Below are 10632 nucleotides of genomic sequence, written 5' to 3'. Positions count from 1 at the left end.
TGTCCCTCTGATGCATTTCCAGCATCACAGTCGTGTTCAACTTCATAAACTTCCTTGAGCCCAGGATTCTTTTCCTCCTCAGGTCCTTAATATGCCACCCTCTGTCGACATTGTTCTCTTCCTGTGGGACCGGGACTGTTCCTTCCTCTGCTTATAGCTCCCTTGTGACTTTACGTATTTCTTCTTCAGTAACGAGCCTGTGTCTCTGCCCATCCAGCTCAAAGGAGTTGGGAGAACGGGAATCCCCACCTGTAGCACACTCCTTTGTCGTTTAGCCACCTTGTCAGAGGGAGGCACAGCCGCCTCCTCGTAAGGGTCAGTGAAGAGAGATCTTGGAAAATACTAACTCTCGCCATGCCCATCCTCACCCCCCCTGCTCTCTGCCTTCTCCAGAATTTTGCGCCTTTCTCTGTAGTGGTGGAATCGTGCCAAGGCTGATTTCGGGCCTCCGGGTGGACCGCCCGCTCTGTGGACCCTCTCTATTTTTGTCTCATCAATCGATTCCTCTTGGAAGAGGAGTTTTGTAATCTCGTGTATATTGCGCCCAAGATATCTTTCCGTTTCCCCCTCCTTTTCTGGGACCCAAAAGAACCAAAGGTTGTTTCTCCTCTCACGATTCTCGAAATCATCCATTTTTAGCACCATATCTGCCTCTCTCTTCTCCAATTCGCTCATTCTCACATCCATGTGGGTTTTCAGCGTGTCCAATGAGGATTGGTTGTGCTCTACCTCTTGTAACCTCTTTTCCATTTTGTCAAGTCTGACATTGATCTTGTCGACTTTGCCCCCTATATCGCCCCTCATGCCTCTAATTTCCTCCAGTAGCGAGGCCACGTCCTTTTTCGTTGCCATGAAATCCTCTCCTCCAGCCGCCATCTTCCTAACTCGATATGTCCTCCTACAGCCCTGTCCTGATACACAAAATCCGCTAGCCGGGAACTAAAATGCATAAAGAGTCACACCTCCATGAGGGTACACCCCGGCGTAGGACTCACCTGACCAAGAGGGAAACCTGACGGTGGAGAATCCTGTAGTCCTTCCCGATTAGATCATGCCGTGGGGCCCTGATTAGCTCGTTCCCCGCTTTTGCATTTCAAAACCTCCTCCTCCAGGTGGTAATTCCCCCTATGTGGGGCTTGGTCCGGGGGGGGCAAACATCCTGTGGTTACGTGCCACTCACCTCGCTTCCACGCAACTATTTGGCTGGGTGTCACCTGTGCTTGGGGTGTTGCACCTTTCCTTCCGCTCCAGTTGGTAGAATAGGGCTCTCTGCGGTTCCCCTTGTGCGACCTCCAGCAACCGGGATCACCGTGTTCCAGGTAGGACACCCTGCCCCGGGCGCCTCCCCCTCGCCTATAGCTGACTTAAAGTTAACTCTGGGCCCTCTGCCGGAGCTGCCTCCAGAGCAATAGGTCCAATTTGTAGCTCCACTGGAAATGGGTTTCAAAGTTTTCAGTCCCGATGGCCCGGGTCAAGTAGGTGGGCACATGCCCCAAAAACTGGGGGCCCTCACCTCAGTTGCCACCTTTCAGAGTCAAGAGGTCTGATCCTATGTGTCAACACCAGCCTGGGCTTATCATCAGAGACATCTGTGTCCCCGTGGGCGCAGTAGCCTCAAATCCCACCAGGCACTGGGGGGCTCGGGGCTCCAGTTCTGGGCCCCCACATCTGCTTCAGCACATTTCCACTGGGCCTTCTGATCCGGGCTAGTGGGAGCGGGCACACGCCCCCGGACAGGGGGCCTGCACCTCTCTCTGAGCCTCTTGAGGATCTGGTCTGCTCTTTGTGCTCACCACGGCCCGGGGTGTCCCTCATTCCCAGGTCTCCAGGGTGCTCCGTACCTCATCCTCAGTCAAGGGCCTCCAGGTCCCATATGCCGGCCCCCGACAATGGTCCGGAGAGGTGGGCACACGCCCCAGACCTGGTGGCCACACCTCTCCTCTAGCCCCCAGGGACACCGCTCCCAGTTCTGCACCCCCAGGGTGTCCCACAGCGCTTGCCTGTATCGATGAGCAGGTAGTATCAGCCTGTGTGCCGGATGAGCTCCCACAGCCCGCACACAGGCCCGGGTGTCTCTGCGGTGGAGAGGGGGGCGCCTCTGTCCCTACATCTCCCCCCATCGCCGATGGCCGCCCTTCAGGGAAAACAGGGGGGGGGGTGAGCCTACCCTCAAGGTTGATGTGCGCCGACACTGCCACTCCTGCGTCAGAAGGCTCCGGGCCTCCCATCCTGAGTTTCTTCTTCCGCTTCAGCGGTCTCCGTAAGAAAGACTCAAACTCCCCTTAGTGAGCACCGATTTTTGTCGGGTTTCAGATCAACCAGAGCCTGCAGGTTCAATAAGTCTGCTCCAGGGTCCTCCAAGCACAATCGGGGGCATAGGTGGGGGCAACCACTCTATCTAGGGGCCTGTGTGATGGAGGAGCACAATCAAGCAAACTCCATCCCTGCGCCCGCTGGTGGCCGACCAATCCTAAGAGGTTTTAATCATTGGATGTCCTCGCACCATTGACATGACACTTTAAAAAAACGTGTTTTGTTCCGGGCCTAGGCACAGCGGTTAACTTATTAACCATCAATGCAATAAAAATGCATGAACAGGCGAAGCAGCCTGTTTACATGTCCTTCATAGATTTTAAGACTGCTTTTGACTCTGTTTCTAGTGATTTATTAAGGATCAAACTGTTCAATACAGCTTGTCTGGCTCATATCCAGGCTCTGGTTTTGCAACTACACTCTGAAACAACAATCCAAATTCGTCTAACTTTAGACGGTAGACTGTCGTCCCCTATTCCTCCTTTTAGAGGCATTAAACAAGGCTGCATCTTAGCCTCCGCCTTGTTTAACTTTTTTATATCTGATATGAGACACCATTTTGCCAACGTCATTTCTGATTCTCCGAAGCTTGGTCAGCGATTTGTGCGTTGGCTACTGTATGCAGATGATTTAGTCCTCCTATCTAAGATCCCAAATATCTTGCAAAATCTTCTTACTGCATTGGAAAATTATGCCATCTTGAACCAATTTACAATTAACCTAGAAAAAACGAAAATCCTATTTGTGCACCCAAGCGCCTAATTAATAAATGCTCCTATATCTGGCACCTTTATGGTACTCGCTTAGAAGTGGTCAATGAATATCGCTATCTAGGTATAAATACCAACAACCACATCTCTGACCTACCCTATTCTCTTGAGCTGAGGAGAAAAGTACAGACAACTGCTGCTCAAGCCCATATCATTCATTCGAAATATGGTAAATACTCTGTTGAACCGTTATTTAAGTTTTATAATCAGAAGGTAGTACCCATAAACATTTATGGTGCTGAAACCAGAGCCTAGAGGACGGAACTATTTTGGTTGCAATTGGAGAGTTTGTTTTATAAACAAGTATTGTCTCTGCCTATGAATCAACCCATGTGTATAGTGAGGCATGAATTGGGCCTACTAAGCATATCTTATGTTTGGAATGTTTATTGATTCTTCTCATTTCAACTGCTTGTATTGACATGTATGCACTGTACTGACATGTTTCTTATCCTCTGTATGTATGTAACCTAAGTTTAAGTAACCTTGTACCTGCTGCGCCCGGCTACCCATGGGTTTTGTGCGCATTATCAAATAATAAACATAAACATAAACATTCTGAAGGAAGAGGGAGTCGTGGGGTTCCCGGACCTCATTACTTATTATAGGGCTGCCCAGCTTCGCGTACTGGTGGATCATCTGGACCTGCTGACCCACAAACAATGGGTGCCGATGGACAATACAGTCCTTGCCCCGTACTCCCTTGGGGAATGGTTATGGGTGCCAAGGCCCCGTATCCAGAAGAGGGTGCTGTACCATCCAGTTTAGGAGGTCCTGTGGACCCTTTGGAAAGAAGGAGGGGAGAATAGATGGGTGTGGCCCCTGAATTGTATATGGTTCCCACCCCTGCGGGAAGGGGTGGACCACTGGTGGTCCAGCTTTGGTATAAGGAAGGGTTGAGCAGGGCTGGTCAAATGTGGGAGGAGGGGGCTTTTATCTCAGAGGGAAGGTTGGAGGAATACCTGGGTATTGGGATATCTGCTGTTGAAAAGTGTACTAACGGACGGTCAGTGGGAGGAGAACTTGTGCAGGGGACTGACCTACTTTGAACAACTTCTGCTTGCAAGGACGGGCTTCAAGGGGCTTATTGAAATTTTAAATTTTATTGAATATACATATAGCACAAAGCTTTGTATAACATTTGATTTAAAAATTAACACACGCTCATTACAGTTAACCAATAAATAGTACAAATCATTGCTAACAACTTAGAATATATTACGTCGTTTTACAGCTAATCTCAGTATAAACATTTAAAAATCTCAACAATGTGCATATAAAATCTAACAATAAAATAGATCAAATTAATGTCATTGCCTTGTAGAAATTCATACCATAATCAAGGAAAATCAGTTATGATGACAGCATTGGTGTATGATTTAAAATATTGCAGACGGAGACAGTTTAAGCTTTCACATATAATTAATAGGTGAAACAGTGATTCTTCTAGTAAATTGCCACATAATCTACAATATTTATGGTTGTATTCAATTTTATTCGACCAACTTTTAGGTGATAATGCCACAGATGTATTAAATTTCAACAAAAGATAGACCCGAAATATATTAGGGCTTGGATATGCCAATATATATCTCGGAGTGGCTTCACGTACTCGTCTATATTGGCAAAAATCTTTTGCAGGGGCTTATTGCACGGTTGTATAAGACAATATTGTTAGCGGAGCCTAGGGACCCGATCCCGGCTAGAATTCGATGGGGACAAGATTTGGGGAAGGACCAAAACAATGGTTTGAGAGCGTGGATGTGTAGAAGAGTTTCTCGCTCGAATACTTCTCTGCATTACAGACATCAGGCCCGGAAACTGCTGCACAGGTGGCAATATCCGCCAGAGGTGTTGGCTAAAATTTGTAAGGAGTATGACCTGCATTGTTGGAAGTATAGCAGGAAGAAAGGGTACTACGGTCACATGTGGTGGGGCTATTTTAGGGTGCAAGCCTATTGGAAAAAGGTTTTGTCATGGATTAAGGGGGTTGATGGGATACACTGGAGGTATTTGCTGTGGTTCCTCCTTTTTGGGGTGCGGCTAGAGGAGGAGGTGGAAGATGGGCACATGGTGCGGGTAATGCTGGTGGCTGCTAGATGTTGCCTGGCCAAAATGTGGAAGAGTCAGCGTATTCCTGTGGAAAAAGAATGCGTGACAAAGGTTTGCGCCATTTATGACATAGAGTTCCTAACACATTTGCTGGATGAGTCGTGGACCAATATTGAGGGCCAATGGGTGCCCTTTTTTGAGAAGTACGGTCGCTGAGAGACGTGGGGGGCCTCAGTATGGGGTAGGCCACCGGAATTGGTTGAGAGGAGGCTTCTATGCCTCATCCCAGGGTACCGGTTGCGATCTAGACAACATGACCCAATGACAAGCCTTAGGCCTTTGCAGCGGTCTGAAGAGGAGTTCATGTTTTTTTATATGTACAAGGGTGGAAGGGAAAGAGGAGGAGGGGGCAGTTTTGGATGGGTTGATTGGTTCCTGATGATGGGGATTGTAGTGTTTGAAGTGTATTCTTTGAAATCCCAATAAAGGTCAATAGCATGCACAACATCACCAGAGGAAACTGTGCTAAACAAGAACATAAGAGAATTGAATAACATTAAAATATTTATTTTGTAAGATGAATTACTAAACAAAATTAAATCTGCAATGTATTATTTCAATTTTCGTTTTTTGGGGATTTCCATTTATGCTGTTGTCTAATGGTGTATTTCCATGTGAAGATTAAGCAGATACTTTGATATACGATGATGCATCATTTATAACGCGCCTGTACACAAAGGCGCGACAAGACAAGGTAGGGAAGCGTGGCTCTGGGGAAGTGCAGGAGTCAGTGGACTGTAGGGATACAGATACAGCCCCAAGCGTGCAGAGGCAGTGCAAGGGCTACTTATGGGTCATGTCGGAGATAGCCAAGCAACTAGTCAGTGCACCAGAGAGGTAAGTCAGCAGGGGAGAGAGAAAGCAGACGTGAAAAGGAAGGTCTTGCCTGCCATTATTTTTAAAAGTACGTGTTGTCCGTTACCATGCATGTTTTTATCAGTACAGCTATAGTACATTTCTGAAAGTAGAGTTTTCGTACAGTACATGTTTAAAAAACAATTGTCGACCAACGTAGGGCTCTTACCATGGATGTTTTAACAGTACAGCTATAGTACATTTCTAAAAGTACTTTTCGTACAGTCCAGTATATAATGTAAAAAATGAAAAAGTGTGTCGCCCAACGTGGGGCTCGAACCCACGACCCTGAGATTAAGAGTCTCATGCTCTACCGACTGAGCTAGCCGGGCACATGAGAACGAATATGAAATAACCGCCAATAGGGAAGGTTTCCATCAAAGGACACAATCTGCTTACCATGAGAAAATGAAAAAATGTAGTTTGTTTATGTATGTTCACTGGAAAGCGTATGCATTAGAGTACATGGACACCGTTGAATTTAACTAAATAAGTCCTTACTTAAGTGTCTCATAATGGGTAGATCCCCTTTCACAAATGAGTAATTTAGTGGAATAAATTGTCCAGTGGACTAGCTTTTATTTTATGAATTCTCTCGGAGAACTGATTATACCCTACACGTTACCGGCCATCACCCTCTGGTCGACTCCTCCCTACGTTCTCTGACTCTGGTTGAGCCCGCCTTATTCGTAGCAAACAAAGACATAGAAAAAGACATAGAAAGAGGATTCGACTAGGAAGACAGGGGGGGGGGGTCGGTCGGTCGGCGTTCCCGTGACGTTACGTAGTTGGAAACAACAGTTGTGTACTTGTCTGTGTGTGTTGTTCACTGAGTCGCAGCAGGCTCGCAGTCGCAGCGGGTTACTTGCGCCTTTCATTCGCCGACTTTTGCCGGTGTAATGTGGGATTGTAAACCCATGGTTAGTACGCACGTTGTTTATCTTCCTTTCCTGTCGAGCACTCACGATTTGCACTCCACATAAAATAAGAGAAGTGTCTTTTCGTGGTGGAACACCTTTCTTAAGTGCTCCATTGTATCTGCCTATATGATAATGAACAAATATAAAAACGGTTATTCCGTTTGTTTTTCCTTATTTTACATGGAGCTCTGAATCACGCCCTCGGTGCTCCTGTTTTTCCCTCTTCTGATTTGGAGTGCGAAATTTCCATGGATTTAGTTTGAAACCAAGGTTTGAGACCAATGATCAACGTGATATTTGGATTGCAGAGGGAATTTCATTGAGCGTGAATCTCGCAGGAAATAAGGAAGTGTCCAATGTCAAAAGATCTCTGGCTAACCAATAGTAGTGACCATAAAAGATGAAGAGGCAAATGTTGCTTTCTGAACACACAGGCGTATTTAGCTAGACTTCAGTTGATATGGGCCAAGTTTTTTGGCAGATGGGAGACCACCACTGCTGAGTTTTAAAAATATCTTTGCTGGTATCTCGGGAAAACAATGGAATCACCCTGTGGTGGTGTGAGCCCGGCATGTATGTACCTGCATGCGTGTCACAAAGTTAAGAAAGGGACCAGCCGTCTCACGGGGCAGTGTTTTGCGTACTGAGTGTCTGTGGTTATTCCCGGTGTCATTAGAAAAATTGGCAATGAGGCGGTGAAGGTTCCCAGATGGTGACCGGATCTTGGTGTCCCATCTCTCTGGCATAGCTCTCAACCATTTGTCTTGCAAAGGCGGGTGAAATCACCCGATTTTGTTTTTGGCGGGTGAGACGCCCATTGGAATGAATGGGCGTGCAGGAGGCTTGGCGGGTGAGTCAGCCCTTTGCAAGGCTGGTAACACCCGCCAAAAGCGGGTGAGTTGAGAGCTATGCTCTGGGGTGCCGCAACAAACCCGTACCGCTTTGGAAGCGGCAATCCCAACGAAGCGTCGGCCCTGCAGGCAGCCTACACAGCTGCACACGGAGGCTTGCAGGCCGCTGCCTTACTCACTGAGGGGTAACAACGAGGTGACAGAGGAGGGGCGTGACGTGCCTGGCTGCAGCTTTCGAGACGGAGAATGCGCTTGGTCCAGGCCCGCCTACCACAGACTTCCTCGACATGCCTGAGCACGGGTGAGTTGAGTGCACAGGGCCTACTCCATGCCACGCCGTGCTTAGCCTGGGCGTAGATCTTGCTCAGGAGAGTGCTCATTCAGCTGTAAACTTGTTCCCAATAATCCAAACCAACCAAAATAAGGGAGCAAACCAAGATGCACAAAGACACCAGCTTTATTGATACATTCGGCCAGTAGAAGGTCCACAGATGTTCTCAATTACTCCTGTCAAGGGGTTATATTACAATGTCATATTCATAAAAACATCTACAAATTACTATTGGTTAAAATAAATCGCCTATAGTTCTATGTACATAGTTTCTTTCAATTGGACAATCATCTTCAAGCCTGCCCAGGGTCCCATCCACGAGGCAAGACATCATGCCTCGGACCAAGCTCTAATTGGTTGGCACCACAACCTGCTGACATTGTTACAATACTGCTGCCTGTTACTGATGTTGCCTTGGGTGTTACACTTATCCTCAACAGTCCAATTAACTTCTGGTGGGAAAGGAGAGATCAAACGTTGCCTTGGCCAAAGAACTATCAAACGCACTCCCATCTCATCGTTCGACGCTGGGCCCCAATTTCCCAGATAGTTTGCTCAACCTTGGACAGCTCGTCCTTTACTCCGTTTGATATGTACTGCTTTTTGCAGGGGTTTGATCTAATTGGGTCATGATGTGCATAGATTGTTTGTTTTAGTGTGAGGCCAGTGTATGAGACTTGCTACCCCCAATTTATTCAACCTGCTAATGTGTTCTTCGTGTGTGCGTTGAACTGCTTTCACCTTTGGGGCGCTGTGGATATATTTTGCTAGTCTGTTATTGGCAGCATTACTCTGTGCACCTGGCAATTAAACTTGTATATATTTCTGTCTGCTAGCAACAAAAACGAACTTCATTGTTGCTTATCTGAACTGGAACCACGACGAAGGGCTATTTGTGCAGTTTCAGCTAGCCTTCCTTTCTTCCAGTCGTCTGAACACCATCATGAACCAATAGAAATCCTTATTAAGCTGTTTAGACTGCAATGCTGTGACTGTTTTTAACCGTGTACTGTGCTGGGCCTTACAAATGGAAACATTGAGCTTTTCATGTTGTTTATAATACTGCTATATATATATATGTACCTTACCTAACTGTGCATACCACCATTGCTACGTTCCCTCTCTGTGAATTCAGCAACCTAGCTCTCCCTATAATGTGGCAAACTAGCTCCATTCAGTGTAGCAAACAAGCTCTTATCCTGCTTGTGTTGCATTGTACATGGCGGGGGCAGAACATGGCACCTTAGTCTACTTTCCATGCTTGCTATAATTTGGGAACAGGCGGGAGCGTGGCCTTGCGCGTTACTGGTCTTATTTGCACCATCACCCTCTGGTCAATTTATTGACAAAAAGCCCTCAATCAGCCATCTTATCGTAATCCTCTTTAGGGATCAAAGCTCTACAGACCCCCCTCAAGCTACCTCCTCTTTTTCACATATTCTTCTGGACCACAGGTCATAAAGCAGCAATCCCTATCGCTCTCACAATCTACCCAGTATTGAGTATAATTTGCGGAATTGAAAAGGGCCATATACCTATTTCTGGGTGGTCCGATAGGTCTCTCTCGGAACCATCTTAATTTCATCTTCATCTCTCTGTGCATCAGTGCGCACTGGGTCAGCAGTCCTTCTATAGTAGCAATAGTAAGGGACATCATGTTAATTTCTTCCTTCCCCTTCTTCACTACTTTACAATATCCCATTATTGTGTGTAAGATGAACATACTTATTGGTAATACCAACAAAAGAGGCACTACTACTTTAAATATTTTACCTAACCAGGGAGGCACCAATGAGAACAGCCAGTGGTACCAGTCCTCGTCTACTACTTTAGTACTATACTTTTTCACACTCGTGTGCAAGGCAAATATAGCATCTGTTAAAATGTCATTCTGTTCGTCGTTTGCAGCTATTGGGGCCCCTATTTTTGCACAAACTCCTCCTGCCATAGCAATGAGGAGTTATACGACATATCTATTTATGTATTGGATATTTATAATGCACCTATTTAGCAAATGGTGTTTTAAGGCGCAAACTATTCTGGAGAGCAGTTGGCCTGACATCCTGTGATTCTTCCTTTATGGCATTCAGACCTTTCTCTATGGCATTGGACAATTGCAACAATTCTCACCTTGTTATTTGGAGCTATTTCGCATTTGCTGCCGCCTGTACTCCAGGGGCCGGCAGGGATGCAAAAAAAAAAACACCTGCCTTACTAAATTGCCTGTATCTTGCTGGGTCTTCCCACTAATATATCTGCGTAATCTTGTGTGAAATAATTCTCTCACGACTTTGTAAACACATACTCCTACGAGCCCCCCTCTTGTTGGCCATTTCCATTAAAGTGAGATGTTCACTGATGGGCGCAACGGGCCTCTGGAACTGCAAGCAGTGGTGAGTGCGTGGTAGCAAGAGAACAAATACTGTTCCACCATAGTGGGAGGTGCATGTATGCGTGTGTGCCACAGGACCAATAAAGGT

At 46.5% G+C, this 10632-nt stretch overlaps 1 non-coding gene across 1 annotated transcript; it reads right to left on the bottom strand.

The window, feature by feature from the left end:
- Positions 1-6309: 6309 nt before the first annotated feature.
- TRNAK-CUU (transfer RNA lysine (anticodon CUU)) lies at positions 6310-6382 on the bottom strand. The gene has a single exon. It is a non-coding gene; the product is annotated as a tRNA-Lys (tRNA).
- Positions 6383-10632: the final 4250 nt, after the last annotated feature.

This window comes from Ambystoma mexicanum, chromosome 11 (assembly GCF_040938575.1).
Source record: "Ambystoma mexicanum isolate Mex_15411 chromosome 11, UKY_AmexF1_1, whole genome shotgun sequence".
Taxonomy (NCBI): Eukaryota; Metazoa; Chordata; class Amphibia; order Caudata; family Ambystomatidae; genus Ambystoma; species Ambystoma mexicanum.
This window is presented reverse-complemented; position numbering and strand designations above follow the sequence as displayed.